The sequence below is a fragment of the Phoxinus phoxinus genome, assembly GCF_949152265.1.
Source record: "Phoxinus phoxinus genome assembly, chromosome: 2".
Classification (NCBI taxonomy): Eukaryota; Metazoa; Chordata; class Actinopteri; order Cypriniformes; family Leuciscidae; genus Phoxinus; species Phoxinus phoxinus.
The window spans coordinates 20,780,089-20,792,550 of record NC_136877.1 but is presented as its reverse complement, the minus strand read 5'-3'; positions in this window follow the sequence as shown (position 1 = coordinate 20,792,550).

The window sequence follows — 12,462 nt, the reverse complement described above, 5'->3', positions numbered from 1 at the left end:
AGACCCCCACCAGGCCTCCTCGTGGCCACACACTGAAACTGGGTGCTTTGTTTGCGGCTCTTGGTGTTGGATCTCGGAGTTGCAGTGTTCCCCAGAGGTTGTTTGTGGCCAGCCACTGCCCTGCTGTCTTGCAGGTTAGTCTATTGAGACCAAGCCTATGGGAGCATGCCACTCTCAGAAAAAAAAGGTACAAAAGCTGTCACTGGGGCCGGGCGGTACCTTTTCAAAAGGTAGACCTTTGTACCTAAAGAGTGCATATTAGTCTCTCGAAGGTACATGTTGGTACCAAAAGTGTACATATTAGTACCTAAATGGTTGAACCTTTTTGAAGGGTACCTTTCCAGTGACATCTTTTGTACCTTTATTTGGCCCTCTGAGAAAAAAGGCATGTGTTGAAGGCACACATTAGGCGGTCCTCTGACAGATTGGAGTCCCGGCAGCCTCCTGCAACCAGACTGGTCGTCTTTAGTCACCCTTGCCACCTGGATATCCCACACTATGGTGAAGATAGGGCTACCGGGGGCTATGGCACTTTAAAACCTTTTCTTTGTGCAGGTCTCCACCTCTGACCACGGTGTACAATATTCTGATCTTATATCCGGTTGAAGTCTGGCGGTGATGGGGTATCTGGTGGAGCAGGGAAGAATGGCCTGGAAGCTAGACCCTTCACGGCAGCGGTACGGGGGATATATGGTCGCTAGCAGCTTGGATTGAGTGGCTTCTGAATGCTTTCGGCAGACCCCTGTTTAGTGGGCAAACTGCTCACAGGGGAACGGCCTAGAAAAGGTGGTCTAACAGTTGCCCACTCTATTATCTCCGGTAGGTTACCACGACGTACTGGGAATTCCATCTTGTGGTGGAAGTAAAACATTTTTTTTTTCAAATTGGCAACATGGAATGTCTGGAATAGTGAGGGTAATAGGGCTCCTGAGTAAACTAACAACTAACCCTCAACCAAATCCTAATCCTACCCTAACCCTATAGTAAGTACATAATTAATATTACTCCGTACTTAAATATATAATTACACTGTAACAATAACACCTTAAAATAAAGTGTAACCCTACTCTAAGATGGCAATATCCAAAATCCTTGTCTTTGTGGGGACGTGTTTTTGTTTCTTTGTTTTTGTTTCTTTGAACATGTAAAAATGCTGAAAGTTTTGTGTGATGGGTAGGGTTAGTGTAAGGAGATATAATTTACAGTTTGTACAGTATAGAAACCATAATGTCTAAAGAGTGTGTGCGTGCGTGTTTGAGAAACATGGTGGATATCCGCATTAAATGCATTTCTCTGTACTCTCTGATGGATGATTGCAATCTGGGAGCAGTAAAATGCTTTCATTTATGAGTACATCTCATTTGCAACATTTGCTCTGTAAAAGCTGAGTGCTTTACTATGATTGTTCTGTAAATCACTTGTTGATAGTAGTGGAAAAGGCTGTCTCATGTTCTATTGCAGAGTTCCTTGTTTCATTGATTTCGGATTAAGTGACAGATGGCATATGGAAAGCATGTTCACATCCATTCAATGACCAACATAGCCTGCAGGATAACAACATTGTCAGCTAGACATGTCACCAGTTACTCTTTGTATTGATTGTAGTTGCCATTAGCCTATTTGTAACTTTGAAAACTGAAGGAAGACACACTTGACCATAGCATAGATCACTGCAGATTCTTGGCTTTACATGTTGTACATTACTATTCAAACGGTTGGGATCAGTATGGATTTTTTTTTTTTTTTTTTAAATAAGTCTAACCAAGCCTGCATTTATTTGACAAAGAAATGCTGTAAAAAACAGGAATACTGTGAATTATTATTATTATGATTTAAAATAACCTTTTCGTATTTTAATGTATTTTAAAATGTTAGTTATTCCTGTGATGACCAAGCTGAATTCTCAGCATCATTACTTCAGTCTTCAGTCACACAGTCCTTCAGAAATCATTCTAATACTGATTTGCCGCTCAAGAAACATTTCGTATTATTATCAACGTTGAAAACTTTTGAGCTGTTTGAGAAAACCGATTAAAACAAAATCAGGATTCTTTGACTATAAATTGAAAATCTTTTGTAACATAATAAATGGTGTTATTGTCATTATTGGTCAATTTCGTGAATCCTTGCTGAATAAAAGTGTATACATGTATATTTTTTTTTATTACATTTTTATATAATAACTTTATTAACCCTTAAACTGACAACATGCACCACAAGATACATACTCTTTAGTCTCTTGTACGAGGCATGCGAAAGATTTGTTTTCCCAATACTGCTATTATTATGATAGTTGAGTGTTTTGAGTAGGTCATATGACTTCAAAAAAAAAATGTTGCTCCTTTTGTCAGCCTGACCTAAACCGGTTCACCCATGGTGCTAGACATTCTGACATTGCATAAAGTAGTTATATATTTATCTTACTTTTCTTTAGTGTAAAAAACCCCCCTGCTAATTAACCTTAATGTTAACCTTAGGTAATGCATTGTGAACTAACATTAATATATATTTTAGCTTGTGTTGTGGCAAAAACAATATTTACCAAACACAGCATTTCCAGGCAAAAGAGACGTCAAGATCCAAATTGTATTTAAAAGAAAAAGATACATTTATTCTTGCAAGAATAGTTCCCATTCTAGCCACACATACTAGCTGCAGGCCGGGGTGAGACCCCAGCCTTCACAGACCAGTTTGCCTCAACCCCTCCCTAGCCTGGGGTCTTCTCACCTCTGTCTCAGTGTCACACACACAGCTGTATCAACGTTACAACCTAAAGCTCAAAATACAGAGCACATGTCATTCAATTTTATCATTGAGAAAACAAAATAAGAAATAAAAGATTAAAATCGCCACTACACTTGAATAAACAGAGATTAATAAATTCTGTGAAAATATATTGCTCATTGTTATTTCCTGTTAGTTAATGCATTAACTATTAACAAACGAGACCTTAGTGTAAAGTGTTACCAATAAATCTACAGGCTTGTGTTGTAGAATAAAACGTACTCGGTTACTAACGTAACCTCGGTTCTCTCTAGAGAGAGGAACGAGTACTGTGTAGCAAGCTACGCTTTGGGGAAATCCTTTTCCACGAGAATACTGAAGCCAAAAATTATCCTTAATTTTGTATAAATGTAAAACGCGTTGCCGCAGCATACAGACACAGGCGAAGCAGCTCGCGCGCCGATTACATTTACATTTACATTTATTCATTTAGCAGACGCTTTTATCCAAAGCGACTTACAAATGAGAAACAATAGAAGCAATTAAACTAGCAGTAGGACAACAGTATGTAAGTGCTATGACCCTTCACAGTACAATGCAACGCATTTTTTTTGTTTTTTTTTGAATAGATAAGAAAAGAAAGTGTTAGTAGTGCTGAATCAAGTGCTTAAGTGCTGCCGAAAAAGATACGTCTTCAGCAGTTTCTTAAAGATGGCTATCGACTCAGCAGCTCTGGCTGAGTTAGGCAGATCATTCCACCAGCAGGGAACAGTCATGGTAAAGGTCCGAGAGAGAGATTTCGTGCCTCTTTGAGATGGCACCACAAGACGCCGCTCACTTGCAGAGCGCAAGTTTCTGGATGGCACATAAGTCTGAAGTAATGAGTTCAGGTACAGGGGAGCAGTGCCAGTGGTTGTTCTGTAGGCAAACGTCAGTGACTTGAATTTGATGCGAGCGGCAACCGGCAACCAGTGCAATTTCGTGAGGAGAGGAGTGACGTGTGCTCTCTTCGGCTCGTTGAAGACCACTCTAGCTGCAGCATTCTGGATTAGTTGCAGAGGTTTGACAGTGCAAGCTGGGAGACCAGCCAGGAGAGCATTACAATAGTCCAGTCTGGATAGAACAAGCGCCTGAACAAGGAGTTGTGTAGCATGCTCTGATAGGAAGGGCCTGATCCTTCTGATGTTGTACAAGGCAAATCTGCATGACCGGGCAGTGCTAGCGATGTGGTCTGTGAAAATCAATTGGACATCAATTACCATTCCAAGGTTCCTGGCTGATCTTGATGGAGTTATGGATGACGAGCCTAGATGGATGGTGAAGTTGTGATTAAGTGCTGGGTTAGCTGGGATTACAAGTAGCTCTGTCTTCGCGAGGTTTAGTTGAAGGTGGTGGTCCTTCATCCAGCCAGAAATGTCTGTCAGGCAGGCTGAGATGCGAGCGGCTACCGTCAGCTGGAATGAGAGGTAGAGTTGTGTGTCATCAGCGTAGCAGTGATAGGAAAAGCCATGTTTCTGAATCACAGATCCTAGTGATGTCATGTAGATTGAAAAGAGAAGTGGTCCAAGAACTGAGCCCTGAGGCACACCAGTGGCTAGATGTTGGGTCTTAGACACCTCGCCCCTCCACGACACCCTGAAGGACCTACCCGAGAGATAAGACTTGAACCACTGGAGTGCAGTACCCGAGATTCCCTTCATCTTTAGGATTGACAGGAGGATCTGGTGGTTAACTGTGTCAAAGGCAGCAGACAGATCCAGCAGGATGAGAACTGAGGACTTGGAAGCTGCCCTTGCCAATCTCAGAGCTTCAATTACTGAGAGCAGAGCAGTCTCAGTTGAGTGTCCGCTTTTGAAGCCAGACTGATTGTTGTCCAAGAGGTTGTTCTGCGTAAGAAAGGAGGAGATCTGGTTGAAAACGACTCGTTCAAGTGTTTTTGCGACGAATGGAAGAAGGGATACCGGTCTGTAATTCTCCAGATGTGCTGGATTTAGAGTGGGTTTCTTAAGCAGTGGGGTTACCTGAACCTGCTTGAATGCTGTGGGAAATGTACCAGTGTGAAGAGATGTGTTTATGATGTGTGTGAGTGTGGGTATAACAGAGGAAGAAATAGCTTGAAGTAGGTTAGTGGGAATAGGATCAAGCGGACAGGTAGTAGGGCGATTGGAAAGGAGGAGTTTGGAGACTTCGGCCTCTGAAAGCAAGGAGAAAGAGGGTAGAATGTGTGTGTTAGCTGGTAAAATGTGTGTGTTAATTTGTGGATTAGTAAATTGGCCGCTGATGGTGGTAGTTTTGTTTATGAAGAATGTGGCAAAATCATCAGCTGTTTGGGTTGATGGAGGAGGAGGAGGGTTAAGAAGGGAGGAGAAGGTTTTTGAAAAGCATGCGAGATTCAGAAGAATTGTTAATTTTGTTAACGATTGGCTGCTATGCGGGCTTGAGCCTATCGAGCGAGACCTAGAGTGACGTCAAACCCAATGAGGGCGCTTCACGCCCTTCCGCGTCACGTCCCGCCAAAACGGGCGTGGCTTAGGGCTATAAATTGCGCTCGCAGGCTCATTCTCTCTGATTTTTAACAGTGAAGCAACCAGAGCGCATACACGGCAGGATACGCAGTACTCGTTCCTCTCTCTAGAGAGAACCGAGGTTACGTTAGTAACCGAGTACGTTCTCTTACGAGAGATACTCTCGTACTGCGTAGCAAGCTACGCTTTGGGGAACGCAATGTAAAACGCCGTGTATGCCGGGATCCGACACCATAGACCCAGAGCAATCAGCTGGGGTTCATACAGTGCATAATCACCCAGAGGACTCACAGGGAATCCTGAAAGAAGTGGGTTTTAGCCACTATCTTCCAAAAATAGGCAGCTCAGAGCGGCCCAGCTATATATCATAGCCGTATATCAGAGATTGAGACTTCAGTCTAACAACTTTCGGCCATACTAGACCGATAGTAACCTGGCTTGTAAAGCAGGAACCTCTAGGTTATAAAACCTGATAAATGTAGACGGGGAGGCCCAGCCTGCCGCCATACAAATATCTTGCAAGGCAATCCCGCTTGACCAGGCCCACGAGGAAGCCATGCCCCTCGTGGAGTGCGCCTTGACACCCAAAGGACATTGAATGCCTTTGGATGCGTAAGCCAGAGCTATAGCGTCCACTATCCATCTGGATATGCTCTGTTTCGAAGCGGCTAGTTCCTTAGAACGTCCGCTGAACGAAACAAAGAGCTGCTCCGTCTGTCTGAAGGCAGACGAGTGAGACACATAAGCTTTTAATGCCCTAACCGGGCAGAGAAAACTCTCATCCTCATTTTCCCCAGTGACCGGAAGGGCAGACAGGGAAATGACCTGTGCCCTAAACGGAGTATTTAGGGATTTCGGGACATACCCATGCTTAGGTTTGAGTATGACCCTAGAGTCATTAGGCCCAAACTCCATGCACTGAGAGCGCGTGTAGGTCCCCAATGCGCTTCACTGAAGCGAGAGCCAGGAGAAACACCGTCTTGAACGACAGGTGTTTAATATCAATCTCCTGAAGAGGCTCAAAAGGATGACCCTTCATGGCGTCCAGCACCGTGGAGAGGTCCCAAATGGGAACTGTGGGAGGTCTGAGGGGATTCAATTTCTTAGCTCTAAGGAACCGAATGACTAAATCGTTCCTTCCTATCGACTGGCCAAGCGCTGTCTCAGAGAACGCTGCTATGGCCGCCACATATACCTTGAGCGTGGAAGGGGACCTTCCCTTATCCAACAGCTCTTGTAGGAAGGATAGAACCTCTGCCACTCCGCAATCCGGGGGTGACACGTCACGAGTCGTGCACCAACCCGAAAATACTGACCACTTAGAGGCATAGAGACGTCGCTTAGACGGAGCTCTGGCCTGCTAGATCGTGTTTAACACTCCCTGTGGGAGGTCAGCGGATACCCGTTGATGGCCCACACGTGAAGGGACCAAAGTTCTGGGTGAGGATGCCAGATCGAGCCGTTGGCTTGAGAAAGGAGATCCCTCCTCAGAGGCACTGGCCACGGGGCGTTGCTTGCTAGCTGCATCACAGCTAGGAACCAAGGCTGATTCAACCATAGCGGTGCTACCAGCAGCACTGAGCATCCTTCCTCCCTGATCCGCTCCACCACCTGGGCCAGGAGGGAGACAGGGGGAAAAGCATAGAGAGGACGACGAGGCAACGAGTGTGCTAGAGCGTCCCTGCTTTTTGAGAAAAATTCTGGACAATGAGCGTTCTCCTGAGACGCAAACAGGTCTACATCCGCTCTGCCGAACTTCTTCCACAGCAGCCATACTGTCTGTGTGTGTAAAGACCATTCTCCTGTCGGAACGTGGTTCCTGGAATGTCGTGCTCGCAACATCTGAGGCCGGGGCCGCGCTGATAACAGCGGGCAGAATGTCCGTGCTCGACCCCTCTGCAGTGGTTAACCGGGAGGGGGAGGGCTGGACGGGCTCCGTAGGAACCGTAATGCTTGTGTGTGAACGTGGGCGCGGGGGAGCGGGCATGTTTACCACCTTTATAGCATCGCTCGCCTGAGCAGAGCGCCTGCAAGCTGGTTTCGTTTTTACAGAAACCGCGCGATAAGCAGGAGGTAGCATTAGTGGGCACTGGGTTGTGGGCACATGTGCTACTTTTAACGCGCAATCGAACGATTTTATGTGCGCGGGTCCTTTGTGTGGGGCCGTGTTTGTGTGTAGGGATGGGCACATAGCAGTGGGCAGTCTTACTACACATGAAACACCATCGGCCGTGGCCGGGACACCAGAAAATACGCTCTTTAAGGGATTTATCTGGGTAGCCGTGAAAACGGCTGTTGTGTGCAGGCAAGCGGGTACTGGAACAGGCTTGTTGACTGCTAAATACACTGGACCAGTCTCGTCTCCATTTTCCTGAGGAGATCGGCCTGGAAGATCTGTAGCGTGGCCATCGTGTGCAGCGCTGACGCAGCCTGTCCATTAGCGGCGAAAGCGCAGTGGAGCAGGGATGACGTCATGCGGCAAGCCTTAGAGGGCAGCGCCATCTTAGCATGCCGTCCAGCGGAGGGCGGGCATAAGTGCGCTGCAATAGGCTCTTCAACCGGCGGGAGGGAAAGGTAGCCTCTGTTTCTGGCGTCGTCGACCTCGGAGAACGCCAAAGAAGCAGAAGACCTCGTCCTCGTCGAAAACGGGGAGCTCCAAGCCCTAGCGACCTCTTCGTGAAGCTCAGGAAGGAAGGGCGCGGGCTTGGAAGCATGTGAAGACCGTTCCCCGGGCAGGAAGTAGCCGTCCAGTCGGTTGCGGCGGCAAGCTGCGGCCGTTGTCCATCAGGCATCGACGATGATGAAGCCGGTGAAGTAGCTTGCGGGCGCACCGGCGAGCTTTGACGGCTGGGAGATGGTTCCGGGATCCGCTGAGCACGGCGCTTTTTACGGCGCGGCACCACAGCGGAGAACACGGGCTCTTGGAACGATGCCAAGTGAGTCCGCAGAGTCGCTAATGGCAAAAGTTCGCAGTGAGGGCAGCCGCCGTCAGAGAGAGCAAGAGCCGCAAGAAGGCATCTTTAAAAAGACGCTGCTCTTTTAGTGAGTGTGTGTCGCGCCGGCGAGCACACACTAGCAATGAACAAAAGGATATAGGCGCCGGATAGCGCAGCAGGAAGGTGATGAAGGCGGAGTGGCCAGCAGCTTCTCACTCGTTCCGCTGAGATGCTTCTTCGACGGCGCGGCTTCTGTGATGTGATGTCTTCGCTGAAGGATTAAAAATCAGAGAGAATGAGCCTGCGAGCGCAAAAAAGCCACGCCCGTTTCGGCGGGACGTGACGCCGCGCCCTCATTGGGTGTGACGTCACTCTAGGTCTCGCTCGATAGGCTCAAGCAGTTGCCCGCATAGCAGCCAATCGGCGCGCGAGCTGCCTCGCCTGTGTCTGTATGCTGCGGCAACGCGTTTTACATTTATACAAAATAAAGGATAATTTTTGGCTTCAGTATTCTCGTGGAAAAGGATTTCCCCAAAGCGTAGCTTGCTACGCAGTACGAGTGTATCTCTCGTAAGAGAACCTGAAAGTGTATTATGCTAATATATACTTTTAAATCAAAAACCATATTGCTAGTACCCTTATAAAAGTCCTGAGGGAAAGAACCCCCCCCCACACACACACTCCCAACACACACACACACACACACACACACACACACACACACACTGTTCTGTGGTGGTCAGTGAAAACGGATACAGTGAGGTCAGCCTTGACAAAAAATGTAGTAACCAGTGAAAGTTAATTGTCTAGGAAAGATCTGAGAAAGTACACGGGCTGCTAACAAAATGGACATTGTGTCCTCAGTAAACAGGAAGTGAAGGAACATTTCAAGCAGAAGTAGAGAGGGTTTTTATTGTCCGGTATCCCGTCTCTGTTGTTCTATTCATGGACATCATAAACACCTGAACTGTTGGAACGCTGTACTGAATTTATAGCAGCTGTAAGGAGGTGTAGAAAGTGCCTAGCGCTCCTCATCACATGCTGTTTTTGGGTGACTCCTCTTGCGCATTGCTACTTGTTTAAAGCCTAGCTCAGGAACAGCATGTGTGAAAGCTGCTTATTACAATACACTTTGACCCCTCATTTCATAATTTCCTCATTTCTCTGCTTTGTCTATTGTGTTATCTATAACTTAAGTTCCTGTTTACACCATTATCTTTCTGATAGATGTCCGTTGTTCTCCCTCATGTGACCTTTGAACTTTTGTTGAAAGAACTGACACTATTGGGTCAGTGCTGTTTTTTGTCTTGCAAACATAAATATTAAATTTTCTGTGGTAAACTGAATGTCACCAAGGTAAAGTTAACAAGCAGACTAAGATTGTTTTGTCGAAATTGCAAGAATGACTTGTGATGGTCTTGGAAGCAAAATTGGGATGAAAATTATAAATAAATGTATTTGCCGTAGTTACATACTGTAACTTTTCTTTAAAAAAAAAATTATGACTAAAATATGTATTTTATTTGTGCCAGGAAACATGTTGGCAAGGTCAATGGAAACTTCAACTATAGTTCTCTGACTGGGCCAGCAGGAGAAAAAACCTTATTGTTGAGCACATTTTTTACATGAACCATGATCCAGAACCAGACCTTATGCTTGGTGAGTCCTAATGTTTGATATCAGTGTTTGCATTTCAGCAACTTTTAGTGTGTTGTTGTCTGATGATAAACTGGGAAAGAAAGAACTTACTTGTTTGTGAATCAAGGCTGCGTGATCTTTTTGAATGGGCCTAAAATCCACAATGCATCACTCACAAAAGCTTGTTGAATAGACCATTCAGAACTTGCGTGTGGTCATGTACCTCTGCAGGATTCAGACCGGCGTTCCCTTGCATGTCACATGCATCAGCACCCTCCAGGCATCAGGTGACACAAACACACATCTGTTGTTATCTTATGCCTTAGCACTGCATTTATTTAACAATGCATACTGTATCATATGTTGTTGGTAGTCACTCAGAGCGGTGTAATTCTGTGAACTGCCACGGGGGGCACTATCCTTTTTGCAGATTAACCCTTCAGGATCGGAAGGAACAATGTGCTTCCTGTTAAGCCATTTACCTGTTATAGTGATGTCAATGCAGGATTTAATTTATTCAATCCTTACCATGGCATACATTTGTGGAGGTATTTTTTATAGAAGACATTTTCAGTTACAATCTGTGTTTGTGAAATATGTTGTGCATACTGTCACAGATACAGCAAATTGGTGAATATGTAATATTTAAAGATGCAATTATAGGTGATTCTCTACAGAAACTATTTTTGTTATGCTGGTTGAATACCACTGCGAAGCCTGTGTTCACACAGACATCATACAGTATGTCATTAGCGCGTTCACGTACGCAGTGCAGACAGAGCGAGAATGACAGTTCTTTACATTCGTTATTGTAGTACTGTTACTCACTGTACTGTAAATGTTTCTCACCGCTGAATGATACACGATGTAATCGTAATCCAATAACGTTGTCTCCGGTTGTCTTGCTTCTGGTCTGTGCGTGTTCATGTGTTTTGGTGGAGGCGTGGCCTTGGAAAGCAATTTGCTGTGAGGGTGCGAATGTATGCTTTCAATGCCAGCAGGCTAAAGTTAGCATTTCCCAGATCACCTATTGCACCTTTAAATCCACATAATAATGTTTTGTGACTTGTATGTGAACATGCCTTAAAATTCCTGACAACTTGAGTCGGGCAGATGAAATCCAGCCTAAACTTGTTTGAGGTTTTAGAACGCTGGGGGGCTTCGAATTTGATTGTAGTTTTGGTTTGTTCTGTTCTGTACTGAATGTGAAGCACTGCACATGTATGCTGAAGGGAGAAGTCTATGGCTTTCATCTGATAGCTATGGCGTCACAGCTGATCTTCTTCATTGCTAAACCCTATTCCCTTTTCACCTCCACAGGTGCTCTAATGAATTCATCTTCCATCTCATCTATAAACCAGTATACTTCAGTGCCCACAGCGACCTTCACTAACTAATCCTCAGGCAGGTGGTCACCAAACACACAGCAGCAGCCAGTCAATCATCGAGCAAAACCAGCCAAAGGTAACCTGCAAAACGAGAAAACAGACACAATTGAAAACATATACATTTTTCTTTTTACATTGGTTTAACACGTCAAAATAAGTTAAGCAAGATTCAACTCATTTTTTAAAGTCAGTTTAATGTAATTTAAGTTGAAATGACTTAAACATCCAAGTTGATTGTACTTAAAAATGGCAGACAGCAACTTTACATGAATATGCCCACACAGATCATAAACCTAGCTAAACTATTCACATTTGAAGTCACAATGAAATCAAAATTTGGAAAATCTTTTTTTTTTTTATGGAAAATTGCAGTATTTATTATGTATGCATGCACTTTTTTAAAATTCTTGTTTCCTCATAATATTTATTCACGATAACTGGCTCTTGCAACGACATCTCTTCTCTGATGATTTGTTGACTCATTGTCCGGCCTCATGCCATGCAGTAATGTCACTCATGAGATCACAGAAATGGCAAACAACGATTCAATCAATTCTCAATGAACAAAATCAAGCCCCGCCCTATATTTGTTCTTGTTCGAGAACACTGGGATATATGCCACAATAGGGAAGAACAGACTATTGCAACTTCCGTTTCATGCCGACTAAATGACAGGAAAACATTAATTTATTTTATCAAAATGTCCAAATAAAATATTATCTTATGGTGCCCAAGTGAATTAGAAAGGCTTTAAATATAGAAAAGTAAAAATAATAATAATCTTTTAAATAATAGTGGTAATAATTTTCCAAAAGTCATTGTGTTTGTGATATGAGAGGACTATGATTGTAAGTGACTAGGTACTCTGTCAAATGACAAATACTGTCCCATCACAGCATGCTTTACAAAGTCCAGTCCGCCAGCTGGCCCAACAGCTGGCCGTTGTAAAAAATTAATATTCTCTAATGATGGCACTATTCTTACAACTCACTGCACATCATAGGGCCACCTGTCATGGTTACAGAGGGACACTATATACTACTTTATACTGGATGTGTGCTGTGCATAATTTAGCAGAGCATCTAACAGGTTAACAGTCTCTGTGCTGTTTGCTGACAGAGTGGTTTCATGTAATGTAATTGAAGAATTCAAACTACCTAGAAATAATGGGTAAGAATGTGTTTTGGGTGATTCAAATGGTTAGGGAGTTTGAGTCTCGGCTTAAGATCCTTTCCTGGTCCTGTTCACCTC